The sequence below is a fragment of the Canis aureus genome, chromosome 21 (assembly GCF_053574225.1).
Source record: "Canis aureus isolate CA01 chromosome 21, VMU_Caureus_v.1.0, whole genome shotgun sequence".
In the NCBI taxonomy this organism is placed as follows: Eukaryota; Metazoa; Chordata; class Mammalia; order Carnivora; family Canidae; genus Canis; species Canis aureus.
Genome location: NC_135631.1, coordinates 32,887,510 through 32,911,827, shown reverse-complemented (window position 1 = coordinate 32,911,827; position 24,318 = coordinate 32,887,510). Strand labels below are relative to the sequence as shown.

Sequence of the window (24,318 nt, the reverse complement as noted above, 5' to 3'; positions counted from 1 at the left end):
TTTACTTATTTACTTGGGATCACTGGGTGGCTCAGCAGTTTAGCATCTGCCTTCGGCCCAGGGATACTGGGGTCCTGGGATCGAGTCCCACGTCAGGCTCCCTACATGGAGCCTGCTTCTCCCTCTGCCTGTGTCTCTGCCTCTCTCTGTCTCTCTGTGTCTCTCATGAATAAATAAACAAAATATTGGGAAAAAAAGATTAATTTATGTACTTGAAAGAGAAAGAGGGAGTAGGAGTGAGGGGCAGAGGGAGAGGGAGAGAGAGAGAGAAAGAGAATCTCATATAGACTCGGTAGTGAGATCATGACCTAAACCGAAATCAAGAGTCAGACAGTTAACTTATTGAGCCACCCAAGTGCCCCTTATTTTAACTAGCTTTGTGATTGATTAGAGCTGGTTTAGTTATTGCTAATAGAAATCTCCCTCTTTGTAAATTTTACAATTAATTTCTACAAATACCTTAGTAATTTATCAGTTGGTAATATGACCTAATTGGGAGAAAACTTAAATTGTATTATGTAAGACTATTGAATTTGCCGTCTAAAAATGAATGAATTTTGCTTGAAAGGTAAACATACTGAGTTTATAAGGATTTCTATAGGGGTTTCATAGAATCAGAGATGAATTGGATTTTCATAAGTCAGGCACTGGTTACTGGATAGCTTAGGAGAGACCAATACTGCAAGTCTGTTCTGAATGATCGCTAGATTTAGGGGTCCAAATGACAAAGAGGTGTTGACATGTGAAATAGATAAAATCAACAAAGATATGAAAGACAAACTCAGTGTTATCATTGTTCATTGAGAAGCTATTTTCTTGAATTCCACATTCATTCAGTAAATTATATTAGCATTTGTTATGCACAGAAATTGTATTTGATGGTATGATTAAAGCCATATGTTCTTAAACCACACAAGTAAGGAACACTGCTGCTCAAGGCACACACCTAGAGAAAATGGCAGGATTCCCTTCTCTGCCCTCTCTCACCACTATGCACCTCCGCAGTTCCACTTTTGATCTATAAGAAGCAGTTACAAACATAAGTGGAAGCTTTGTTTTAACATTTGCTCCATTTCCTGATAAACTTTATGAATCAGACTGCTTATAGCTGCAAATAAGACAATCCAACTCAAAGATGCTGAAAGACAGACATATTCTCTTCAAAGTCACAAAGTCTGAATGTAAGTCATTTTTAGCTTGTCCCCTGTGGCCCAAGATGGTGCCACAGTTAAAAACATCATATGGAAGTGGAGAATATTCCCCACTGTATGTTCTTTTCTACTAGGAAGGAAAAAAACAAATCTCAGACATCCTCTCAGGTTCCATTTGTACTAGTCTGTATGCCCATTTGTCCTCACTACAAGTTGCTAAAAAAAAAACAAGCAGCTGATATTTTCAGCTATTAGAGTAGGAGACAAGCTCTGATAGGAAAAAAAGAGATAGATGGAGATAAAGCTGTGGATTTAGCAGACAACTCATACTTCCAGCCTCTATGGTCCAGGAGGCAGTATAAGTAGGTTAAAATACATATAATCAATGGATTTCTCTATGTAAAATGTTTCTTTTTAATTTACCAAATGTTATTATTGCATGTATCAGTATCTCCTTTGATATAATCACTTTTATACTTTCAATAGGGACATAGAATATCTTGGTGAGTTGTAGCTAATACATGCTAAAGTCACAGGAGCATATGCTTCATGGAGAATTGTTGTGCAACACAAAAGAAAGTACCAATTTAAAGGGATTTGATACTAAATAAGCCTTATACCCAATGTGGGGCTTGAATCCATTTTCCTGAGATCAAGAGTCAGGTGCTCTACAGTCTGAGGGAACAATGTACCTCCAGTGGATTTGATATTATATGAATGCTATTTCATGGATATTTTGTATCATTGAACTATTTTGTTTGATGTTACTCTTGCATTTTACATAACTCCTCCCCCCACACTTTTTTTAATAAATTAATTTTTTATTGGTGTTCAATTTACCAACATACAGAATAACACCCAGTGCTCATCCCGTCAAGTGTCCCCCTCAGTGCCCGTCACCCATTCACCCCCACCCCCTGCCCTCCTCCCCTTCCACCACCCCTAGTTCGTTTCCCAGAGTCAGGAGTCTTTATGTTCTGTCTCCCTTTCTGATATTTCCCACACATTTCCTCTCCCTTCCCTTATATTCCCTTTCACTATTATTCATATTCCCCAAATGAATGAGAACATACACTGTTTGTCCTTCTCCAATTGACTTACTTCACTCAGCATAATACCCTCCAGTTCCATCCATGTTGAAGCAAATGATGGGTATTTGTCGTTTCTAATGGCTGAGGAATATTCCATTGTATACATAAACCACAGCTTCTTTATCCATTCATCTTTCGATGGATACCGAGGCTCCTTCCACAGTTTGGCTATTGTGGACATTGCTGCTAGAAACATCGGGGTGCAGGTATCCCGGCGTTTCATTGCATCTGAATCTTTGGGGCAAATCCCCAACAGTGCAATTGCTGGGTCGTAGGGCAGGTCTATTTTTAACTCTTTGAGGAACCTCCACACAGTTTTCCAGAGTGGCTGCACCAGTTCACATTCCCACCAACAGTGCAGAGGGTTCCCTTTTCTCCGCATCCTCTCCAACATTTGTGGTTTCCTGCCTTGTTAATTTTCCCCATTCTCACTGGTGTGAGGTGGTATCTCATTGCCACACTTTTTTTTTAACTGAGTCAATTTGTTAAGATTTTACGTTAAGAAATAGCTTTCTCTAAGATGAGTATTGAATAAATAATTGCTCATGGGTGACATAATAAATGTCACATTATCAAGAAAGTATTAGTGTGGTAAACTTCCATTGAATGTGTTTTTATGTGCCAGGTACTCAATAAGCACTTTGTATTTTTTAGCTCTTACAACAGTTTTCTGTAACAGGAAATATTACTCCTATTTTATAGGTGAAGAAATAAGAGACATATCTTTCAAAAGTGCACTGCAAACAAATGGAAGAATTGGGACTTGAACTCATGCAGGCTGGTTCAACATTTCAAGCTTTTAACCACTACAAAATTTTATACCAATTTAAGAGTCATTTCCTTGATTCCTGATAACTTTCCAGCACACATTTCTCATTCTAAGACAAGCCCAGCTGTGCTTTTTTCTATTGAGTTTCAAGAGATATCCTTCTGAGCTTACAGTAAATAGTTCTGTGCTATCAAAAATGCTCTAATGAAGATGACAAGAAAGACTGTACCAAGGTCTGCTTATCTCTTTGTCGTGCCTTCTTTAAACCTTAGTGCAATAGAGAGATATTCATACTGAGTGGAAGTCTTCCTCTGGGAAGAAAATATTTAACTTAGAACTAGAGGCAACAAATAACGTGCATTTCCAGAAACCAGCATTGAGTCAATCAACAGTGATGCCTTCTGGGAAACAATATAAATAAACTGAGATTTCTTTTTACAAAACTTCATGCTGTTTAGTTGCTGAGAACTGTGAGAGACCCCTAGGGTCTTTGACAACAAAACATTGCCACTGCTATTTAGAATAGAGGCTTTGTGCATGGGTCTAAATTGGGTATGTCAGTCCTTCTCAATGAGAGATCAGAATCTGGGTCAAGTTTCAAACCTTGGAGATCAGTTAGGCTTTGGCCCTGGTAACAAGTTTGTTTGATGTGCTTGAAAAAAGAACTATAATTGTTTGCCTATGCTTTTCTGGGGGTGGGGGTGGGGTAAAGGGACAAAGTTGATGGATGCCAGTTAACTCTGGGCTCTTAAAAAAAACAGACTGGGGGAAACCAATACATTCAAGATTGTGACTATGGACTCATTGTATTTAGAACACCTAGTCCTGGGTATAGTATCTCTTAGATAAATGATACAGGAGAAATAGGAACCTGGTTGTATTGAGATTGACAATGCAAAAAGCAAATATGATTTCTCCATTTAATTGATAGGGTGTCGTACATACGGCTATAGTAAAAAATTCCATCTGATACCTGCAAAAACTGAGACAGTGAATTGTGAATTAAGGGATTAAATGCCAAGCAGAGAAGTTCTAAAGAATTAATATAATAGCTTTAATAAAATGCCTCCCAGAGAAGGCACTCTGACATTACAATTTAGAATACATTTGTGAATATGATTCCTAATGAGAGAAAAAGCAGAGTCAACAAGAACAATCCTGGAAACCTGTATCAGTGGCTTAGGAGAAAACGCTGACTGGGAAGTGTGGCCAAACATAAACATAACAAATAGAGGTGGCCACATTTATATTTGAGTCTCACTTCACTGAGCTTGCTGGAACATTTTAGAAACTTCTTCATATTTTTGTCTCCCACCTCAATTTGGAGTATGTAAAATGACCTGAGCCAAAAAAAAAAAAAAAAAAACAAAAAACAAAAAAAAAACTGATAGTCCAGTTCTTTCCAAGATTCATTGCTCCATTAGATGCCTCTTGAAGAGTTCCGAGCAATTACCATCATCTGGAATGTTCGCTAGTAGCATAATGCAATAGCCAGAACTCAATAAATGTGTCTTCAGTTGGTTTGATTAGCAGCACCAGATAGAATGTCCCTCCAAACTGTAGCCTGACAAGCTACTATCCTGTCATCATTGAAAAACAAATTTCACATAAGATTTATTTTCCAGATGTGATGAAAAGGAGCTCTCAATTCCCTCATCCATATCCCTCCTCTTTCTGAGATTTGGACTTGGCATGTCTATAATCCTTGTTCAGCCACACAAGCGGTCTTGAAAAGCATGATGCACTTTGTAAATTATGCCACATATATTATATTATCTATTAGTTCTCTTTTTTAGGGTGAATAAATGAACTCATCTCACAATGTCTGTGGATTACTGTAAAATCCCAGAAAGCAGAGGCTGGATCTAATTTAGTAGCATTTTGTAGTACATTGTCATGTACAGTCAGTAAATTACTAGCTAATTTTTGGTGACAATGAAGATTTGTATCATGGCAAAGTTTTGTGTTTTTTTTTTTAATTCTAATCTAGTGATTAAGTATTTTTCTGCTTCAGATATATTTAATTTTTAAACTCATTATAGACATGTTATGACATTATTGACCACTCAATATAGAGTCTAATGAAAACTGAGAATTTATTTTGTGTCTACTTTCCCTTAATTTTTCAATGTATGTAAAATCTAAAGGAAATGTAACCCACATGGTTTCATTCATTTGTATTTAACTCATGAAATGTTCCCTTTAAGGGCTCTTTGAAGTTCAAGGAGATTTTTAATAGCCCATTTAAGCCTTTTTATCTCTGAACCAGGACTGCATTTTGCCAAGAATAAACAAAGACAAACACCTAAAGGTGAGGGTTCAGCTGGAAATTTCAAACCCTCATATTGTCCTCCCTGCATTCTAAACTTAAAAATTCAAAGCAAAACTTCTTCAGTATCAATTGGACAATGAGCAATTGGAGCGTCCTCTTTCCTAGACCGTATTCCCTCACATCTACAGATATCATTTTTTAAAATTTATCAACAGCATTATATAGGCAATGTTGCTTCACCATATACTACTGGAAAACTAAGAAAGATATTTTGTTTTGGATACTGACTTCACTGAACACAATGTATAATTTTATTTAGTACACAGTTTAAGACTATTATGTTTATACTGGAAAAGCAGCGTCAAGGATGAAGAGAAAACAATCCACTTTAGCATGAAAGACAGTCAATAGAAAATAGTAAAAATCTAACAGAGGTAAAGCACCTTGTGCAGGACACAGGAAGTTCAAATATCCTTGACTAATTAATTGCAAAGTGTTCATCGAGATGTGTTGTAAGGCATTCATGCAGCTTTCCCTTGCTCTTGCTTAATCTAGCACTCACAGTTTTATTCCTGTACCTCACCAAGTTGTTTATCATTTTTCTCTGTAAATTAATCCAAAAAGGGACGCCTGGGTGGCTCAGCGGTTAAGTGTATGCCTTTGGCCCAGGGCCTGATCCTGGGACCCCGGGATCCCAGGATCGAGTCCCACGTTGGGCTCCCTGCATGGAGCCTGCTGCTTTCTCCCTCTCCCTGTGTCTCTGCCTCTCTCTCTCTCTCTCTCTCTCATGAATAAATAAATAAAATCTTAAAAAATAAATAAGTAAATTAGTCCAAAAAAAAGATTAATGGCAGCACCAGAACTTGCATAAGAGTGGCTGTTCATTAGTAGAAATATACCCTATGATTAGAGGCTTTCGTGGATAGGAGGAGTTAGGTCCTCAGGTATCAAAATGTCAGTGGTACGGATTGCCACTTCAGCTATATGGGTATGAGTCTGTACAGAAATAAGATAATCTAGTTAGGCTGTATTGTCTTATTGATACCCATGGTCATCGCAAGTAGTTAAATTATGAAACTATACTCAGAGTAAGTGCATCTGATGCAAAAATGAAATGAGATGTGAATGGAAAGAACAGTTACTTTGTAAGTGATGGTAGGTTTGCAATATTACATAATAACCACCCAATTATGCAATGGATGGAGAATATCAATCGAATCTCTGTATATATCGTATCTAAAACTTAGCAATACATTTTTATCCTTATCAATACAATATCTCTGAGGCTTATAATGAAATTCAGCAACATTGAACAATGAACAGTGTTGGTAAATCCAAGTAGATATGGGCAGAAATCTTACGTGACTTTTTATAATCCACATTTTTTTGATGACTTTCAGACAATCTATTTTATAAGCTACACAAACACATAAATTCTGTAACTGTTTGGAATGATACTAATAACAAATGTTTCTAGTTTTTCTCCCTTACAAATGGTGTTTTTAAAAATGAGACTTATTTTTTTACATGTAAAATAATTATACTTTACACCTAAAATAAGTTCCTATATAATTCCATGTATATGTTTGTTTCCACTATCTGGTAAATGGTAAATGGTGCTGCAATGCACACTGGGCTCTGCTATTAATAAGTGCAGTTGAACACAGTTGAAAATCATTAAGCTGAATGTTTAGTTCATATCATTAAATCATTAAGTTGAAGATCATCAAAACACAGTTGAAAATCATTAAGCTCATAAGACATCTCTCTTCCTTCCCTGATTATAAAATATAGCATCCATATTTTTATTTATTATTTTCATCTTTATTTTCTCCTCCAATATATTCAGTGCTTTATAACTTACTTTGCAAGACGTCCTTTTTTCTAAGCTAATATACCAGGGCCTGGCTCTCCCAGAGAAAGCGGTTTGCACATGCGTTAGGAAGTCCAGTCCATTGGGGGCTTAACCATGTGACTCAGTGGTTCTGTCATGAACATAGAAGAGGAGCCATCATTTCTTTCTTATTTTCTCATCTGTATGGTTTACTGTTACTTAGTGAAGAGATTTGGAGTAAAGCAAGCAAACTGCTCTCTGGACCTATATTTGGAACTCTTCTGTTGAGAAAAACAAAGTGGCCTTTCTCAACTACTAGCTACCTAGCAACCTCATGATACAGAAGAGATTTTGAACTCAAGAGTCGCACAGTGGGCTGAATCTCGATTCGAAATGAAGAATTGTGCTTCATCTCAAGATACATGGGTATATAAAAATGAAATTATTCTCATCTCAGTTTATGTGAGCCACTAACAGTCTCTGGACTGTACATTCCACAGTGAGACGACTACGCAGAAATGTCAAATGTAGGTGGCTGAAAGCCTGTTGGGCAACTCTGAAGCCTTTACTCACCAAAGCTTCAGAAGCTGAAGAGTAAAGGGGGAGGTATTAGAAAGGATTAAGGAAAACGGTTGGTAAGCTATGAGCACCAACGCTTTCCTCAACTCACTGAAAGACTAATGGCAATGGCTTCAGTGAAAGCACTCAGGGAATCTGATATGTGTTCAATAGAGTTAGGGACAGACTGGTGGGCACAGGTCTCAGATCTGACTGAGAAATTTAAAGAGTGACACGCAGGCTTGTTAAATGCTACTTTATCAGCTGGAGCATGTGTGATGAAGGTCATAGATTACATGGTCAAAGCGGGTTTAGTGTATAATGGGGACAAAATCCTGACAGAATTATGTTAAAATGGATTGATGAGAAAGTGTAAACAGTAAGTAGAGACAAATTTGGAGATGAGATATTCTATAAGAATATAGATATTCTAGAAGATATTCTATAAGAATATCCCTTGCAGAGAAAGGGGCAGAAAGACAGAGGGGTGATAGATGGCTTCCAACTTCGTAAGAGGTGATCTCTGGTGCAGTGTTTACATTTTTATGGGTATAATCCAATATGAAAAAAATAAGGACTCGAGACAGAGCACATACGTGATTGCAGGAACAAAGTCGTTTGTACGCTGAAGGAGACGGGATCCAGTGCACAAGAAGAGTGAACAGCTTTTGAAAACTTCAAGGAAAATCCATCCTTTGCAGGAGGAAGGAAAGTAGAACTCTAGGATCAGGTCCAAAATGCTGAAGGCAACCAGAAGACTTCAGGTTATTTTGCCCTGTCTCTATCCTTTTGTATTCAATTCTCCATTTTCTCTGCAAAAATGCTGACTTCTTTCAGTTGTCTCTACAGTCCCTCATCGCTTCATCATCTCGAAGTCTGTACACACATTACTCCCACTACCTAGACCTGTGAGCTCCTTGTACCTGCCTGCCTGCCTTCCCTCCCTTCCCCCCACCTCCCTCCATCCCTCTCTCTCTTTTTTCCTTTCTTTTTTTTTTTTTTTTTAAACCAGAACATTTATTCTGTGAATAATCACTGAAATCCTTAGGATGAAATGGATGCTGCCCCAGTGGCCCTCTTGGGTTTAGGTGTTGTTCCCGTACAGAATCCATAACTGCATCTGCAGCACAATTTTTAGGTACTTCATTCGGCCAGGCCCTGTGGTGTTTCATCTTTTAGCCTTGGCACTCCTGCTAGACTTTCTCTTCCACTTGGCAGGACAGCCACATATGCCACGGTTGGATTCTGAAGGTCTCAGGCCTTACAGCCACAGCGATGGCACAACGTGTGCATCTCATTGCGAAGCTTTCCAAACGATGAGGTCCCCTTGGTCATTTTGTTTCTGTGGCTTTTCTTCTGAAAATGCTGCATTCTATAATGGTCAATGTGTACTAGATACTTAATGAATTTGCTGACCAACTGACCATCTTGCACTAAGGGAAAGTCAACCCTTAGTTTATCTTTAATCAAGTCTCTAAACCCATAAGGCTCTATGAAATACACATTTAATATAAGGGAAGCTATCACACTGATGTTCATTAACTCAAAATTAAAGGTGAGGGAGTAAACACTTAGGGAGCAGAGAAAGGCAGGCACAAAATGGGGGATAAATAAGCCCAATGGGAAGAGAGGCATCAATAAAGATCTGAAGCATCCATCGGCTAAGGTTTGGCACAAAACTGGCTTAATGGAAGGAATAAAGTTACCCTGCTCTCTGAGACAAAAATACAAATTTCCCCACACTCTGTTTCCAATTGAGGCAAAATAACACTGGTCTTTTCTTTTTTTGTTAACCTGATCATGCTTCAGACTTATGCTCAATTTAGAGAACTTGATTACTCTTAAATATGGTTTGGCAATAGCATTTTCCATCTTGCTCCCATTAACTGAGTATCTGCTTTATATTATTTTCCAAATTTGTTTTTAGAAGTTGAATGCCAACCAATTTCCAATGTAAATATTGAATTTTTATTTTCCTTCTGTATTTGTGACATAGCTACCTTTTCCAAATTATTCTTGAGGAATCATTAAGTATTCAATCCATATTTTGTGCATATGATAAATATTTTTTGAGAACTTATAAGGTAACAGGCTGTGTGTGTGTGTATGTGTACAGAAGTATACAGGGCATTTCTTCCTGCATAGTGACACGAGCAGGTAGGTATACAACTAATTAAGATAAAATATGTTGGAGGGACACCTGGGTGGCTCAGTGGTTGAGCATCTGCCTTCCGCCCAGGGCGTGACCCTGGAGACCCGGGATCGAGTCCCACGTCGGGCTCCCTGCGTGGAGCCTGCTTCTCCCTCTGCCTGTGTCTTTGCCTCTCTGTGTGTGTGTCTCTTTTTGTGTCTCTCGGGAATAAATAAATAAAATCTTTAAACAAAAATAAATAAATAAATAAACAAACAAACAAACAAATAAAACAAAACATGATGGAGGGTGATTAAAGGAACTGAATAAGATTACAGAGAACTTTTGAATGGGGCCTGTGCTAAGTAGTTACTCGGCAGGGCAAGCAGGCGCTTCTACTGAGAGAAATCATAAAAACAGCAATATGGACATGTTCATTAACTAAAGGTTCTTCATTTTAAATCACTTAATCCTCCCAGGAGCCCAAATGGAGGCCCAGGGGGGTAAATAACTTACAAAGCTACATGGCTTCTAAGTGGCAGAACCAGGATGCAAACTCAAAAAGCACAGTTCCAAGACCCTTTCTTTTAAATCTTTGCTGCATAATACTGGGCATAAAGTTGTGGTGTTTAGAGGTTGACAGTGAACATGCTGGGGTCAATGCGGATAACATAGGGTGAGGAATTGGAGACAGAAACAGCAAATGAGATACAGAGTTCCTTTAAACTGATTTTTATTCTTGTTATTTTGGTATAAATTTGAAAAAGAAAATTACTTAATGATTTCTAGCTTTATCATTTATCATTCTACTATCCAGCATAGTGTATGGTTAGGAGTAGGAACTCCGGAGGGCGATTCCTGGCCGAGCTCTAACTTTGTCAGTTATCAGCTGTGTGACCTTTAAAAAGTTATTAACTGCTCTGGGCCTGTTTTGTGCTGTAAAATAGGGTTATCAAATATTGCCCATCTCAGTGTGCAGAGGAGTAAATGAGTTAATATTAATAAAACACTTAGAACAAGTGCTTTGATTGTACCATAATTAGGACTACAAGTATTTTTAATTAAAATTAAATACCAACTAAAATCTCAATTATAGCATTCAGTTCCATTAAATAAAATTTTCATTTCGACTCAAAGAATAAAAATTATTTATGTACAGACTTTACTAATGTATAACCTTGGAGTTGGAGAGAGTGGTACTTATATGTTAGGTTTTTTATTTTTATTTTTTTAAAGAGCATCTGAATTGAAATAATTTCTGTTTTTTGATTCTGCACTGATTTTTTTCTCTTCCTGGGAGGACCTAGGACTATCTTGCTGCTTGCCTAAGAGGTTTAACAAAAGTAAACACTGTATAGAAATGCTTAATTTTGTAAACATTAGCAGGCGTTTCATGAATTTCTGCAACTATCATTCACATAATAAGCCTGAACTACTCATTGTTACTGGATTGCACTTGGAATGATAGATAAGTAAGCGCATTTTTTTTTCTTAAATTTAAATGGCACAGAGTTGTCATCTGCTTGCTAAAAATGGAAAATCTAGTATTTTTCATTTTATGAAATTCTTGAGCTTATCTCAATTTCAGAATGCTTGGGGACATAACCATATACATAAAATAACCTGGTGCAATTTGAGTGGACTTTTTTCCAGTGTTTATCCTTAGAGGTTGATTCAATAAGCGTCATGATCTCTAAGGTTTTTAGAGTCAATACCTAAATAATCAGGTTTCGCGGTGAATGCTTGCTTTATATTTAAGCAGTATATTTTTAGAATCTATTGTCAAAATTAGTTCAAATTCAGTGGATTCAGTAAAAAAGCAATCCTTGTTTTGTGTAGAAGGATGGTTTAAGTCAAAGAGGCAAAGTCTGCATACTTAACATTCAAATTATTTGGGATGGTCCTGGATAGTTTAAATCTTTTTTTTTTCTTCCTCATGCGTTTCCCTTACAAAAGGAAGCTGGCTTTGGATTGGCAAATGAATCAGAAAAGAAAACTCTGGGTAAGTCCTATGAAGTGCTAAAGTAGCTCACCTATTGCCCTGAAAGGACAAGAAAAGAGGCATTAAAAAATCTGAGAACATGGACAAGCAGCCCACTCTCAGGCTAGAAAGAACGGTTTATCCACTTGGTTTATTATTTTCTCCCATTACTTTCTGGTATCATGACTCCATCTAGCAACTTCCAATTTCCTATCCTAGCATAAAAAAAATATATATATATCTGAGCTCACCTATAGGTTAGTAAATATTCCTACAGGTTTTCTTTAGTAAACAGTATTTGAGGCAGAGACCTGATGACAGTTTTCATAAACTAAATGCGGAGTTATCACTCTCATTTGCAATCAACTTTAAACCGAGTCTTCATGTGTGTCATTGCAGTGTCTACTCTACTATTTAATAGAAATATATGTATTTGCAGTAAAGTCATCAGTTTTTCTAAACAGAATAAAATGTTGCTTGAAATATTAATGTTGGTGTGATACACATTTATTTAAAATACTCTACGGTGAGAAATGCAGCACTTCCAAGAGACAGATTTAGAACTTTGCCTGCCGGATCTTTTTTTTTTTTTTCGCCTGCCGGATCTTATATTCGAAGTGCAGCCTTGGATTAAGATGATAGCAGTGAATTCTAATTTTTCTCCTTTAAACAATGAAAATTATTGGTAATTTTGAATTAAATATTAAAAGATTTTATTCGCACTGCCAGGGAATGTGTGAGGGCTATAATTAACATAGGCAGATGGCAGATGTGAGAAGATAAAATATTTAAATGCGGAAATTATAATCTCCAGTCTTCGACTGTCAAAGGCGGATGGATCCCAAAGATCCCTAAGTAGTAAAGTAGATCAGTGGATGGAGCTGCAAACAGCAAAAGCTGAGAGTGAAATTATTTTACCTCGAGGAAGAAATGGTCAGGGAGATATATGGGTGTGGATAAAAAGCCCAAGATGATGTTGGAAATGCTCCAAGAAGGGCAAAGTCTGGAAGCAGAATAAAAGTACAGAAGAGATCTAGCAAGTACTTTGAAGAGTCAGATGTTGGGCAAAAAGAGAGTTTAAAAAAGGATTTTAAAGAAGTTTTTTTTTTTCTATATGTACTCTAACCCTCTCCCCCATCCTATGATATATTCAGAAAAATCTTCACACTCCTATAATAATGTTATTTAAAACTTTTATTTTACTTTGTTGTAAGAGCATATTTTCTTATTTGTTTATTAAGTTATAATTCATACACAATAAAATTGACTAATTTTAAGTGTTGAGGAGGAGATGGTGGTGAACAAATGCCCTACACTTCTTTGCTTTCAACTGGGATGAGTGCAAAGGGGCCACATAGCTCTGGAGCTCCCCATGGGATCGGCCTAAGTCCTGTGACTGAACTGCAGTTCAACTATTCTCTTTGCGCAATCTCATTTTATTCACAGCCTTCCAGGAGTGGTCCACTGTGTCCTCTCAATAAATCTTCCTGTACAAAAAATCTCTACTGCATTTTGTTTCCAGGAAACCTGGCCTGAGGGAGTTGGCATTAACAAAGGTCCTAGGAAGCCAGCTCTAAAGTGAGAACTGGAGGCTTCACTCACTAGCCAGCCAGCCAGATGATGATGATGAAGATCCCATTTCTGGCAGCCAACAGAACAACACTGGTAGCCCTTGGAATTCTCTACTGAGGCAAGTGTGAAAACCCTCGCTCGTGGTAAATGGGGACAGATGCCTGTGAACAGAATGTAAGGCACGTACTAAGCATTTGGAAAGTACAGTGGACAGTAGTATTTTTAAGAACTATGAAGTTGCTGCCGGGGACTATCCAATGCATGAAAAAAGGAAATAAAAGGCTGAAGGTGAATAATCACTATTTAAGACGAAATGTGAAAGTCAGAGAGTTCTTTGGCTGCCTATAAAGAGATCCCCACCACCTATAGCTAAAGGGCCAAAAAAAAAAAAAAAAAAAAGAAGAAGAAGAAGATTGGGCCCAGAACTTAATTGTAAGGGTAGAAATCTCCAGAGAGGTTTGACTTCCCAACCCTGGCAAGTTTGCTACACCAAGATTAAGGGCTGGTAGGTAAAGAACAGAGGCTTGAGATCTGAGATGAGGACACCTTAGTTCATGACTTTGAGATCTCTGAAACTTTGGATTTCCCTGAACCCTCTGAATCTGCAAACATCTCCATCTCGTGTAAATGTCAGTAGTCCCTTGACCCTTGCTTATAGGCAATGCAGAAGCCTCTGCCTTGTAAGACATTATTATATTGTCCTACAGAATGCACCCTTCTTTCCCTCTCTGGTGACTGGACCCATATTTTGAGTCAAATGTCAGCATAACCCAGTTGAAGCACTGTTGGGCTTGCTAAGGGAGGAAACGGAATATATTCCAAAAAAGCTTTGGCATCTAGGCAACATATATTAGAGAAAGATGAAAAAATTTTGGGTGTGGGATCAAGGAGAGAGGCATAAAATTGGATATAAAGAGTTCTCCCAAAATATGAGATTTAGTATTTTGGCAGAGACCCTATGAGACAGTGTTAATGAGATACTGGCATGGCCTTCGAAGTTTGGAGTAAGTGATCACCTAAGCTTGATGCTGGAGGAAGGGCTAAGTCTTAGTTTGCTCAGGCTACTATAAAAAAACACCATAGACTGGGTGGGTGAAACCACGGGAGTTTATTTCTCACAGTTCTGGAAGCTAGAAAGTCTAAGATTAAGGTACCTACAGATTCATTTCTCGATGAAGACCATCTTCCTAGCTTATAGACCACTCTCCCTTACCCTTACCCCACTTCCTGATAACATCACGTTGGGAATTAAAGCCTTCAACATATGAATCTGGGGGGAGGACACAAATGTTCAGTTTGTAACACTCTCCAAACGCTCAAAGAGGAGCTGGGGGGCAGGGGGGATGCTGTAGCTACTACTACTAGGTAAGGCTGAACAACCCAGAAGCCAACTAGTGAGGTGTCCTCTGGACACTCCATTCATCGAAGCAGAAAGGAACATGTCAGTGAGAGTTAGGCAGCAGCAATGAGCAGCTCTGTGGTGGTTGTCTTCCGTAGGCTAGGCTCATCGTAGAAAATGCTGATTCAGAACAGAGGTCCCTGAAAGTAATAAGGATCCTGAGATAATAGAGTTCAGCTGGTAGCCTTTAACCATCCGAATTCAGATGGGAGCAATTACCATAATGAGTAGCAAGGTTTGAGGGGCAGCCTGTGATCCTGACCCATAGAGAACTATTGAAAAAATAGAAGACAGCGTTCTGAGGCACAAAAGTGTAGAAGCCAATGGGAATGTTGCTGAATGTGTACAATAAAATATTTTGAAGATGGACAGCGAGAAGGCTGAGGGCAACCTCCCAAATAAAATGTCACATTCTCAGATCCAGTTTCCAGACATGAGCAAACTCTATGACTGAAACCCAAGGACTGATGAAGAGGCATCCAGTCCCTATAAGGAAGGATTCTACAACATGACCATAGGTGTGGCTGACAGTGATACCGTCAGAGCTTTCCTAAAGAAACTCATGACCGTCTGCCTGGCAACTATGTGGTAGGACAGAGGAATAGGGCTGTTAGTCCTAGGACAAAGGGTCTGAATCACTATTAATAATCCAGGTTCTAAAATGTCATGATGATGCCTCTGCTAGACAGGTGTATAGGGACTTGAGAACAAGTGAAGTCCTGGCCAAGGTCTGGCTTACAAAGTGCCCACTAGGTCACAGACTCACCAAGTATTTTTCCCTGCCCCTCTCCCACCACTGCTCCAAAGCTCTGGACAAACAGAGTGAAGGGTAATCATTTGAAAGTGCAACCACTTGGTCAGCTTGAAGAAGATACCCTGTGCCATTCTCCATGATGACATGTACACACCCTGAAGGAGTGAATACTGTTTAGTTTCCAAATGGTAGGATGCATGGGTATTGGAACCAAAGGATAATAATATTGTCACTCCCGGTGATGAGACAGCTGGGGAATTTGTACTTCTCATTCCCTAAAATTTAGTCTCTGTGGGCCTAAGCCAACTGGAGATGATTTTATTTCTCCTTCTGGGAGGAAGGGGGAACATTTGACAATGTCTATAGACATTTTTGGTTGTCACACTGGAGGACACTACTGGTGACTAGTGGTTAGAGGCCAGGGAGGCTGCTAAACCTCCTGCAATGTACCAAAAATTCCCTATAACAAAGAATTATCTGAAATGTCAATGGTGGCTAGATTGAGGAAATCTGATCTGAACATCCTGGTTCCCAGAGAGGCAGATGCTCCCACTGGGGAGAGAGTTGAGAGTTCCACTGAACCTAAGCTAAGGCTACCACCAGTCACTTCAGGATCCCATGTCCAAAGTAAAGCCTACAGACAAAGGAAAAAATACTGTGTGGTGTAACTGGCCCTGATCACCTGGAAAAGGCTACTGCTGTATCTCAGGACCAAGAGGTCTATCTTTGGTCTAGCTCTGTCATCGATCTAGGTGGTATCTCTTGGTATTCCCCTGACCAATTTGGATGACAAATTAAAAACTGCAGCAGCCGTGGCCTGATAAGGACCTGGTGACCTGGGCCTTAGGTCTGGATCACGTCACCAGGTATTTGCCACGCGGAGCGGCAGAGGTGCTGTTCGTGGGCATGTGGAAATCTAAAGGAAGGAGACATGATTTTTTTTTTTTTAAGATTTTATTTACTTATTCATGGAGACAGAGAGAGAATGAGAGAGAGAGAGAGAGAGAGAGACATAGGCAGAGAGAGAAGCAGGCTCCATGCAGGGAGCCTGATGTGGGACTCGATCTCGGGACCCCAGGATCAAGCCCTGAGCTGAAGGCAGATGCTTAACCATTGAGCCACCCAGGCATCCCGACAATAAGTTTTTAAATCAGCTGGAGCAAGAAGGAATTGAATCTCTTCCCCTAACCTTCAAGTTTTAAGTTTCCCCAGGAGACGAGACAGACCAGAATCCTGAGAAAGTGGTTCCCAGGCAGGAGGAAATTACAAGAAGAAGTAAATGGATCTGAGTGCATGGCAGGGACCCTCTGATGTGCAAGGTATCTACTCTCCCAGCTGATAGGACTTGGGCTGCTGAAGCCTCAAAGCTCTATCCACCCTAGCAATTGCTCCCTCACATTAATGCAGGGGTGGGGGTCCAAGGCCTGGCACCTCTGCCTCCTTAGCAGACTGCTCTCGGCGTAAACCGTGGTACAGCGGAGGTCACTTTTTCAACTGCCTTGTGATTCAGCTTCTCCCTCGGCCTTAACCTGTTTTCCTTACATCTTAGAAGTGGTTCTCCAAAGGGCCCTCTTCCAGAAACCTCTGCATGAAAATTTCCATCTCAGAGTCCATTTGCATGTACACAATCTAAGTCAGAATTAATGACAAGATTCTGCAAAGATGAGGAAACAATGCCCTGAAAATGCACATGAAGGAGGTACATCGAAAAATAATGTACTAGTTAAAAGAGTTTTAAAATCATTTTCATTGTCAATAAAAGAAAACAGACTCATATCAAATGTCACAGTAAGCTGAACAAAGCAGGATGATTGAAGTAAGAAACGAACGCAACTAAATAACAATCAGCACAACCATTAACAGCAAACAGTATATGCAAAGTTCAAATGCTTTATACTTAATTGGTGATAGAATAGAGTCAAACATGGATGAAAACAAAGGTAAAAGAAGAGCTAAAAGTTATCTGAGAGAAGATTAAAGATGCATGGAACACTGAACTACAAAAAAGAGAAACCATAAATTTAAAAATATTTATGAAAAATTGTGATTAGAGGTTAGTGAAAGAAGTTTCAAAATAGGGATGTGGCCCCAGAGATGAAAAGCATGTCACAGGAGGTGCAAATAAATCAACTTCGAAAATCTTAGAGAATAAAGGCGGAAATGGTTTAAGATGAAGTTGAGTAATTACACAAAAACTAGAATCTATGGGGCCATATGAGCTCAGTTATTTAAGGTTTGAGAGCAATGGAGGCTACCAAAGTCTATAAGGAGGGGACAAATATGTGCAGATTTTCCATTAGAAAGGTTTGTCTGGCTGTACAGTTACGGTGCATCTAAGTTTTTTTCCAACATTTTATTGAGGAAAGTTTTAAACATGTACAAAAGTAGACAGAGTAGAATAAAGAGACCTCACATATCCTCATCCCCCCCTCAACAGTTACCAGTGTATGGCCAATCTTGTCTCCTCTGTATTTTCACCACTCAACCTCTCATATTATTAGTAGGTAAGTTCCACTGAACGTTGGCAAGGATGAAGTACAAGATACGTTTCTACAGGTTCTCATTAAAATTATACATTGGCAAAATTTCTTTAATTGTTTACTATGTAATGATTGCCTTAAAATAATCATGTTTAAATATATCATCTGTTAAGATACATTTTAAGGAAACACAAAATGGACAAAGATTTATGCATAAAGGTGCTCATACAGTATGAATGTACCAGGACACTTGGAAAATACCGTAACTTAAGATGCCAATGTTAGGCATATGGTTAAGCAAACTGGAGTCCCTCCATACCTTTTACGTTAAGTAACATTGGGCATGTTGCCATCATCTGCCCTAGGAACACTGCCTCAGACTCGAGCCGACTCTCAAACGCTCTGGGTACACAGTAATGCTTAGGGCTGGGAGGACAGCTTTCAGACTTTTGGCAGCACAGTGGCCGCACACCTGAAACCTTGCTCTGAGACACGGTCTACGTTGGATTGAGGGGGACACGTAAGAGAAAAAGGTGTTTCCTGATGAAGCACCACTCTTCCAAGCAGGCCTCCCCTTTAAAGGCCTCTTCTTCAGCAGTGCTGAATTCCTTCAGGGTTTAAGAGATATTAGAAACAATAATTTGAAATTGAACTCCGACCTACCCTATTGAGTTAGTTACATAACTCAAAAAACCCGTTTGTGGTTTATGACTTTGCTTTACAACGGAATAGAGAAATTAAAAAATAATCAGATTTCTGTGGCAATTCCAATTTAGTCCCACTGAGTAAGTGAGGTACAGAGCCTAAGAATCTAGGTTTCAAGCCAGTTCCCTAGCTTCTTTCTATTCAAGGTGTGGGCCTTGGACAAGCAGCTTGGTATCTCTGGACATCATTGGAAAAGGAGAATCTCAAGCCCCACTCTAAACTTTCTGAATCAGAATCTGCATTTTCATGAGATCCCCCGGTATCCTGTATGCACATTAAAATTGAGAAGTGCTGGTCTGTGTAATCTAATAAATACTCGTTTGTTAACTAGTTGATGGAAGTTGAGGGAAGGATGGACCACCAGACGTTGCTTTGGCTGTGATTTGGTTGGTTGCATGTGCCTCAGACATATTTGGTCTGTGAACTTTTTTTTGTCGAGATGACCCATATGTAATCAAATTTTGGAAAATGTTTACTAATAAAAAAGAAATCTTAGCCCTAGAATGAACCCATGTCATAACTACAGAAGCAATAACTATTGTACACAGTTCTTCTCGATTGGATATTTATGACCATGTTTAACATGGAATAAAATCAAGATATCCACAGAGCCACTCGAGTGAACGAAAAGTGGAGAGGCTCAATTACAATACTAACAAAAACTACTAGGACATAACTCAAAGCAACATGTCTTAGCTTTGCTATATCTGGCAGTCGTAGCAACAACAAAATAAAACTGGTCACAGGCTCTTTATTCCACACAAATGTAAAAAGATCAAGAAGCCAAGAGCAACAGACTTTGAAATTTCAGCAATAAACCCCCATATGGTCTATTATGCTTATATACTATTAAAAGGACTATTTGCCATGCATCCCAAAATAATATCAATACACTGAGTCCCATTTTTTTTTCTTTTTGAGTCCCATTTTTTATTACAAAAAAAACAACAACAAAAACCATAAGCAATAGAGACAATATGGTGGAATCAACTTTTGAAATCATTTTAAGAAGAGCAAAATATTGTAATTACACGATGAAATCCTGACATCTTTTAGAAGAATAATTAGCATGCTCAGCCTAGATTTGATAGTAACATCATTACACTGGATCCTACTCAAAGGATGAGGAGAGATGCTGAGAATTAAACTGCTTAAAGGTTTTGTACCATGAAAGGATTTAAAGATGTATGTCAGTTGATCTAGAAGTAAATCTGAATCTTTCATATAGCAGGCAATATGGGTTTTTTGTTGTTGATTTTTTTTAAAGATTTTATTTATGTGAGAGAGAGTGAGAGAGAGAGAGCACGCATGCACACAGGGCAGGGGATGGCAGAGAGAGAGGGAGAGAATCTCAAACTCCATGCAGAGCAAAGAGGCCAACTTGGGGCTGATCCCAGGACCCCAAGATCATGACCTGAGCTGTAAACAAGACTCGGAGGCTTAACGAACTGAGCCACCCAGGTGCCCCTTAAGCCCCCTTCAGGCCATGTTTTGATTCAAGTTTCTTAATTATTGAGGTCATATCATTTATTTACACAGAGGTAATTTAAAATGTTGATTTGGTTTTCTACCCCACACTAAGAAATATATATGTCCCTAAAGGCAGAGGACTTCAGTGGCCCATTCTCTTACTGTTTTATGAGACCAAATTCATTTTAAGCTCCTCAAGATGATGCTTTTATCTGTTTGGCTGGGTTTACAGCCAGTCCTGGGGAATGCGAAACTGGAAGAAGAGATAGAGGCACAGCAGTGCTGGTCAGGGGATGGTGTTGGTGCCACTGGTGTGCGTCAACTATTTTCATACCTCTATTAATCTCAAGCAAGAAAGAGGAGTTCAGCAAGAAAGTACTGTGGCAAACATGTTTGCTTGATAAACAGTATCAACATCTGATATTTGAATGACAGTTATAGTAACAAAAGAGTTTCACCTATCAGTCTAACTTTTGAGAGATTGTGCTGGTTTTTTCATAGGAAAATAAATGAGAGTAGTACATATGATCCTGGATTTAATGCAGTTTCTTGTCAGAAACTAATCCTGGATTTATTATTATTATTATTACTACTACTACTACTACTACTACTACTACTACTATTATTATTATTACGTGGAGTTTGCATAGCCTCGGGTGGATTCCTTCCTGCAGTGATATCAAACATGATTTGTTATTATACCAAATTGCCACAGCTTACCAAAGAGCTTGGATCTGTTTAGCAAACCAAAGGCCCCTAAATCTATTTCCAGTCAGATAATCCCTGCTTCACACTATAAGCGCACCGTATGAAGAGGAACACACGTATGGAAATGCATACATGCAAATGTACACGCATGCATATGGTCTGGAGTGTATACCTGCCTAGGAAAACGCCCCGGAGAACAAAGGTCAAACATTGAGCTACTGCAGCGGTTTTTCAATCTTGGATGCATATTCAAATCACCCAGAGAGCTTGAAAAATTCCTCAGGCCTGAGACCCATCCATCCTGGAGAGCTGATCGCACTCATCTGGAGTACAAGCTAGGCTTTGGGATGTTTTTTAAAGCTCCCAGGGATTCGAATATACACATAAAACTTTAACAGTTATTGCGCTAATATGATCACAAAGTAGTTTGATTTTCCCTTCTTTGAACAAGTATACCAGCCAGCCTTCTGTTTCTCAGAAACTGTATCCCTCCTTCCAGAACAGGAACTACCAATCCCTTCATGCAAGCTTTTTCTCTTAGGACTGATTTGAAATCGTTTGGTTAGGGAAGTGGGGGTGGGATCGGGGGAGGGATGCAGGTCCACAAGGGATAGTGACTTTGCCTTGGTCACCACTGCACCCACAGTATCTCCAGGTGCCTGTACATACCAGCCATTCGATGACTTTTAATGAATGACGGAATGTTGCTGTCACACTTACTGTGGCTATGATCTTGTCTCCCAAGAATCCCTGGTTTTCTGCTCTCTAGTCTCACTGGGGCTTTTGCTATGTGTCCCAGACTCTGTCATTGTAACTGGAGAAGAGATTTTTGACATGAATGCCTTGCTGCAAATTTTCTCCCCTATCACTGGGAGAAGCTCCAAATGCAGAGGACTGGGCCTTGTTCCACAGCTTACTGCTGAGAATGGGACAACTGGTCCAAAAGAGTCGATTTTCAAGTCCGCTACTTACTTAATTATGTTTATTTGGTAGTGGAAGTTGCAGTTGGCAGCAATGTCTCTTAAACCTGGAGAATATCTGGTCTTCAGAGCTTTTTACTTCATAGGACAGACTAAAGAAGGTGACCTGTGAAAATGTAGCTGCATGACGCCATGTGAAGGATTCAAAGTGAGCTACCAAATGGCTGAGAGCCTAAGTAGTCACTACTGGTACCACCCAGTGGGCCTTAAGGTCACCAAGTCCTTCTGAAGTTCCGCAAGACTCATCCAGTGCCACTAACACCTACAATAAGACAATGGCAATGATTAACAAATGACTTGTCTTAGTATTTGGGGGCTAATTTCTAAGATTCAAAGTCCTAAATATGATTTAGTTACATATATGGCATTTTGAAAAAGAGCCCTTCTACTTAATGTTTCAAATACCTGCTAAGTTGAGTCTAATAGTGTAGATGTAATACACGCATAAGCAAAGATTTTACAGTGCAAAGTAGAAAGTGGCAAAGTAATGGTAGAGAAAGCGAGGTAAACTCTGATCAGAGAAGACATCTCATCATAATCAGAACGTAATCTATATTTCTTTGTCTTGCAAGACCCTATGATCAGATAGGTGCCCACCTCTCCAACTGTATATAGCTGCCACATTTCCCCTTGCTCAGATAGTATCAGGTCACCTACTATTCCTTACTCATATCAAGCAAGATTGTTCTTAAGATTTTGTGCTTGCTGCTTACACTTCATGGAACTTCGTTTCCTGGGGTAACAAAATTTACTTCATTTATGCCTCTTCTCAAATGTAGCCTCATTAGAGAGTCCTTCTCTACCCATGTGTGTAAATCAGTACCCATATCCGTTAACCTGTATCCCCTACATACCTTTATTTTTCTTTGCTTATTTATAACAACTTGACATCTTACATATTCAGTAACAACCCCTGCTCCAACACATACGCATACAGACAGACAGACAGACACACACACACACACCCTCTCACGCACAAAAAATGTGAACTCTAATCTTTTTTTCACTGTGGAGTTCCGTGACTTATTAAAATTACTAGTTTACTGTATGTACTCAATAAATATTGGTCAAATGCACACAAAATGACAATAGATCACTGGAGATGATTTTTTTAGGATGTAAAATTTAGGAGTTCTTGGTATCCATGATTCTTAAGATCCCAAATTCTTTAATTTTATAGTTTAAGAACCTGACAGGTAAATCAATGAACATTATGTAGCTGGCAAGCTGAATGCCAGGCTGGTTTCCAGATAGGTTGTTATCTAGATGATTAATCATTTTTGATGCACTTGCAATTCACTTTTTCAGAAAATCTACATATAAATACATAAATAACTGACTTTCATCGCTAGTGTTTGTAGTATTTGACTACTTCAAATTATGGCTTAAGATGGTAAAATATGGGAATTTTCAATCTACTCAGTATCTTCTGTGCATTATCAGAATATGCTATGAGTTAAAATACGGAGTGAGATATTCACATAGAAAAAAAATCATATTATGTGACAAGGAAATTTAATGTTGCAAACCTACCAAGAGTTAATGAGTGGTGATCATTCTATAATGTAAATAAGTATTGAATTGCTATGTTACAGACCTGAAACTAATAAAATATTGTATGTCAACTACTCTTCAGTAATAATAATAAAAAAAAGATGAATGAAAGACCCTTGAAGAATTGGGGGATATAAAGAAATTTCAAATAAATGCCTGACTTTCAGACAACTGAAAAATCTGTGGATGTAACACACGCAGAGGCCAAAGATATTACAGTGCAAAGTAGAAAGTGACAAATTAATGGTCGAGAAAGCAAGTAAAACCCTGATTAGAGAAGACAGCCTGTGGCCAGAAAAGAGGAGGCAGGACCGGATCTATGGTGGCAATGAAATATAAACATTTCCCTAAACGACTCGAAATGAATGCCAAGAAATTAATCGCATAGTAACGTTCAAAAATAAATAGAAAAAAAAAGAATGAATAATCTGAATAAAGCTCTCTAACCTAGGCAGGATCATGTGTAAACCTCCAGGTGCTTATTGGCTACCACCAAAGACAACAATTACCCTAGACATAAAAAGTTACTGCTTGCACAGCGCCTCGTCTTTAGAAAGGGCACATACCTTCAACGTGTTAAACGCCTGCTGAGCTGACTGTAACTCACAGATATCGACCATGTTTCCCTTCCTAATGAACCCCGAAAAGTGATGACATATCAGAGTAACGTGAACAAACTGCCCTTTTAATGCTTACAGTAATGACTGGATCTGAGCGACGTGCACTCCGGATCAGAGGGAAACGGAAACCATTTAAAAACTGCCTGGATCAGCCACGTGCACATCACTTGGGATCGGATACCCGCCGCTCAAAGACCCTGAAAGTCTGTCTCGGGCTGTGCTGCGTCGCTACCGTTTTATTAAAATCTCTAAAGACACGCGAGGAGGTCGGGGCGCTGCGGGCAGCGGA

At 39.0% G+C, this 24,318-nt stretch overlaps 2 long non-coding RNA genes across 3 annotated transcripts in view; one reads left to right on the top strand and one right to left on the bottom strand.

Moving 5' to 3' along the window:
* LOC144292884 (uncharacterized) overlaps nucleotides 1-3,459 on the top strand; it is a 69,192-nt gene extending 65,733 nt beyond the window's left edge. The window contains exon 4 of the long non-coding RNA XR_013360267.1: nucleotides 2,945-3,459. This is a non-coding gene — a long non-coding RNA (uncharacterized LOC144292884). The remainder of the gene's footprint in view (nucleotides 1-2,944) is intronic.
* LOC144292888 (uncharacterized) overlaps nucleotides 1-24,318 on the bottom strand; it is a 51,525-nt gene extending 27,207 nt beyond the window's left edge. The window contains exons 1-2 of one of the 2 annotated variants that reach the window (XR_013360274.1): nucleotides 24,106-24,318; nucleotides 21,848-22,117 (exon numbers count right to left, since the gene is read on the bottom strand). This is a non-coding gene — a long non-coding RNA (uncharacterized LOC144292888). The other variant, XR_013360275.1, reaches the window with a different exon arrangement.